Source organism: Nannospalax galili, unplaced genomic scaffold (assembly GCF_000622305.1).
Source record: "Nannospalax galili isolate Female #2095 unplaced genomic scaffold, S.galili_v1.0 scaffold571, whole genome shotgun sequence".
In the NCBI taxonomy this organism is placed as follows: Eukaryota; Metazoa; Chordata; class Mammalia; order Rodentia; family Spalacidae; genus Nannospalax; species Nannospalax galili.
This window is the reverse complement of record NW_008330297.1, coordinates 40,216-44,741: the sequence shown is the minus strand read 5'-3', so window position 1 is coordinate 44,741 and position 4,526 is coordinate 40,216. Positions and strand designations below refer to the sequence as shown.

At 47.5% G+C, this 4,526-nt stretch overlaps 1 pseudogene; it reads right to left on the bottom strand.

Moving 5' to 3' along the window:
- The window catches only part of LOC103742631, a 44,798-nt pseudogene extending 41,159 nt beyond the window's left edge, over positions 1–3,639 (bottom strand).
- Between the last annotated feature and the right edge of the window lie 887 nt (positions 3,640–4,526).

The following is a 4,526-nucleotide window of genomic DNA, read 5'->3' as shown; positions in this document are numbered from 1 at the left end:
TGAAGGGTCTGGGCCATTTGTTGTCCTGTCTGGATTGGGTTGTTGCAGTTTCCCATTGACCTTAATCACAGGACATGGTAGCACCAAAAGTCGCCCTAAGGAATCTCCTGCCTTCCAGATATAATCTTCATTACCACCATTGTGGAGAACAAGTCCAATTTCCCCCTGGTAGTCTGGGTCAATCACCCCTCCTAATACTGTTATTCCTTTCTTAGCCTGCTGACTTAAGGGCATCAGAAGCCCAAAGTGGCCAGGGGGAAGTCTTAGCTTCCAGTTCAATGAAATATTTATTCTGTCTCCTGGCAGAAGCACTCCCTCCTCTGGAACCAAAACATCCAAGCCGGCAGAGTGCAAAGTTGAGGGTACAGGAAGTAAAAATTTTCCTAGTGGGTCACCAGGTGTGATCGTGAGTGGAATCATTCCCATTTCCACCCCTTGATTCCTGGACCCATGAATCCTGGCTATAGGAGAAACTGTACCATATATTGGATGCTGATTCAAAGCATACACTGCCTTCTGGAGGACCCTGCCCCAGCTCTCCAGGCTACTGCCACCTAATTGTCAGTGTAACTGTATCTTTAAGAGACCATTCCATCGTTCTATCAAGCCAGCTGCTTCAGGATGGTGGGGAACATGGTAAGACAAGTGGATTCCATGACCACAGGCCCACTGTCTCACTTCTTTGGCTGTGAAGTAAGTTCCCTGGTCAGAAGCGATGCTGTGTGGAATACCATGATGGTGGATAAGGCATTCTTTAAGTCCCTGGATGGTAGTTTTGGCAGAAGCATTACATGCGGGAAAGGTAAATCCATAACGAGAATAAGTGTCTAGTCCTATAAGGCCAAAACGCTGTCCCCTCCAAGATGGAAGTGGTCCAATATAGTCAACCTGCCACCAGGTTGCAGGCTGGTGGCCATGGGAAACAGTGCCATGTCAGGGGCTTAGTGTTGGTCTCTGCTGTTGGCAGATCTGGCACTCAGCAGCAGCTGTAGCCAGGTCAGCTTTCGTGAGTGGGAGTCCATGCTGTCGAGCCCATGCATAACCTCCATCTCTGCCACCATGGCCACTTTGTTCATGGGCCCATTGAGCAATGACAGGGATAGCTGAAGAAAGAGGCTGACCATCCACAGAGCGGGTCATCCGATCTACTTGATTATTAAACTCATCTTCTGCTGAAGCCACTTTTTGATGGGCATTTACATGAGACACAAGTATGTTCACATCCTTTGCTCATTTGGAGAGATCAATCCACATACTTCTTCCCTAAATGTTCTTCTCACCAATTTTCCAATCATGCTCCTTCCAAGTCCCTGACCATCCAGCCAAACCATTGGCTACAGCCCATGAATCAGTATATAATTGCGCTTCTGGCCATTTCTCCTTCCAAACAAAATGCACATGGCCCGAAGTTCTGCCCACTGTGAAGACTTTCCTTCCCCAGTGTCCCTCAGGGCTGTTCCAGAAATTGGCTATAAAGCCACAGCTGTCCACTTCTGAGTGGTGCCTGCATAACGTGCAGAATCATCTGTAAACCAAGCCCTAGTCTTCTCTTCCTCAGTCAACCGATTGTAGGGCACACCCCATGAAGCCATAGGTGCATGCTTGAGAACAGGAGGTATCATAACAGGAGTAGGAACCATAGGCATTTGGGCAACTTCTTCATGTAGCTTGCTTGTGCCCTCCGGGCCTCCTTGGGCACCGTCACGTATATACCACTTCCATTTGATAATGGATTGTTGTTGAGCATGTCCTACTTTATGGCTTGTGGGGGGGTCAGATAACACCCAGCTCATGATGGGCAGCTCCGGTCTCATGGTGACTTGGTGGCCCATTGTCAAACATTCAGTTCCCACTAAGGCCCAATAGCAGGCTAAGAGCTGTCTCTCAAAGGGAGAATAGTTGTCTGCAGATGAAGGTAAAGCCTTACTCCAAAATCCCAATGGCTCCGCTATGATTCCCCTATGGGGGCCTGCCAGAGACTCTAAGCAGCATCTTTATCTGCCACCTTGTACAGCAGCCTGGACCTGTTGAAGGGCCCTTTCCTGTTCCAGGCCCCACTCAAAGGTAGCTGCCTTCCGAGTCACTTGATATATGGGTCGTAGTAACACATCCAGATGAGGAATGTGCTGCCTCCAGAATCCAAACAGGCCCACCAAGGGTTGGGCTTCTATCTTGGTGGAGGGAGGGGCCAAGTGCGACAACTTCTTCACCTTAGAAGGAATGTCTCTGCATGCTCCACACCACTGAACTCCTAGAAATTTCACTGAGGTAGAAGGCCCTTGAATTTTGGTTGGATTTATTTCCCATCCTCTCATGTGCATATGCTTTACTAACAAGTCCAGACTGTTTGCTACCTCCTGATCACTGGATCCAATCAGTATAACATCATCAGTATAGTGACCAGTGTGATATTTTGTGGAAGAGTCAGGCGATCAAGATTCCTTCGAACCAAGTTATGGCACAATGCTGGAGAGTTAATATACCCTTGAGGCAGGACAGTAAAGATATGCTGTTGGCCTTGCCAGCTGAAAGCAAACTGCTTCTGGTGGTCCTTATGAACCAGTATTGAGAAGAAAGCATTTGCCAAATCAATAGCCGCATACTAGGTACCAGGAGATGTATTAATCTGCTGGAGTGAGGGAACCACATCTGGTACAGCAGCTGCAACTGGAGTCACTACTTGATTAAGTTTCCGATGGTCAACTGTTGAGGCTTGGCTATGAAGTCCTCCTCCCAGAGGCTCATGTGTGGAATATTTGCTCTCCATGTGGTGGCTCTATTGAGAGATGACTAGATCCCGAGGGATCTGACCTAACCAATGAATTAATCTCTTGATGGATTCATAACACGGTATCACTGCAAGGTGGGTTTAGTTGGAAGAAAGTGGCTGATTGGTGCCTACCCAGGAAAGATTCTGCCTACCATGAGGTAGGTTGCCATACTCCTCCACATATGTGCCACCATGAAGTTCAGCCTTGCCTCAGACCCAGAGCAATGGGGCCAGGTGAGCACTGAATGAACCCTCTGAATTCATGAGAGGAAATAGAGCTTTCCTCGTTTTAAGCTGTCTTCCTCAGGTATCTGTCAACCGCAATGAAAATCTAACATGTGGGCTGGAAGTGGTGATGTACTTCTTTAATCCCAGCACTGGGGAGGCAGAGGTAGGTGAATGCCTGTGAGATTGCAGCCAGCCTGGTCTACATAGTGAGTTCCAGATCAGCTGGGGCTACAGGGAGACCCATCTCAATTAAAAAAAAAAAACCAGACTAAAACAAAATCTAACATATATACCAAGTTTATGAAGTCTGAAACAAATCTTAAATTTTCTCTACTACTACTATCAAATGAAACTATTTCCCATCTCCCTTTTCCTCCTGGCAGATTGATACTTCCTTTCATTCAATGTTAAGAAGAATCAGAAAGGGTCGTGTCTTCTCTGCAGAGAATGATCTCTTTTTTTTCTCATCTCTGGAAAGGACATGCTTCAGCTGTGAAAGAAAAGACTATGGAGACTCAGCAAAGCAGAGGTCCTTCCAGACAGTCATACCTGTGGCCAAGCTGCCAAAGGGATGCGCTCCACGAGCTGGACTTTGGCATCTTCCAGCCTCTCCACTCGTACCGGGCAATGGACTTTGGCATCTTCCAGCCTCTCCACTCGTACCGGGCAGCCACACCCTTCCACCTAGGGCTTAAGCAGCATTAGCTGCATCCCTGGGGCCTTCCAGTTCCTCCAGAGCCAAGCTAGGAGGACTTCCAGTAACCCATGCACTTCTCAGAGCAACCCACCATGGCCAGAAGCCTGCTCCAATTGGATCTTTGGCATTGCTTTCCACATTATCTATGCAAGACTTCAATCCATTGGAAAGGGCTTGGGGTGTGTTTTGAGGCCTTTGGTTAGAAACGAGGAGGCTCAACATCCATATGCTCTGGTGGGATTTTCCACTTCCCTGCCTGGAAACCACACATGCCCTGGTTTCCTCTTATGCCCCCAGAATGGTCTCCTACGTTCCTTGACAAATATCCACTGCCTAAAATGAAGCCTTTTATGTAACTGGCACCTAGCAAATATTTGCTGAGTAAGTGAATTAGCGCTAAGGTTTGTTTGTCTCTGAAGGGAAAGATCTTTAGCTTGGTGAAGTGGATTGCATTGAAAGTAGAAATCTCTTTGAATGATGGAAGGACAGGAGCCAGAAAAGGAGGAGTAATGGGAAGTGAGCAAGAATGAAGGGAAGGTCTGAAGAACGAGAATCTAAGAAAGCAGGAAGGACCGGAGACCTTGTCCATGTGTCTGTCCATCGAGATAGACACGCATTGGTATGGCCCATCGTGTTTATGTTTTCAGTGTCATTCCCTTTGGGGAATAAAACGAACTACAGAAATCACATCGTCTTGTTCAGCCAAGACAATGTGGTCCTTTTGTTTATTTTCCTATCTTCCTCATTCTGCTGGTGTGTCGGCATTATCGGGACTGTTCATGTGTTCCACCCTTCAGAGTGCCCCGTCCTGGGGACCCTGGGCTTCATTGT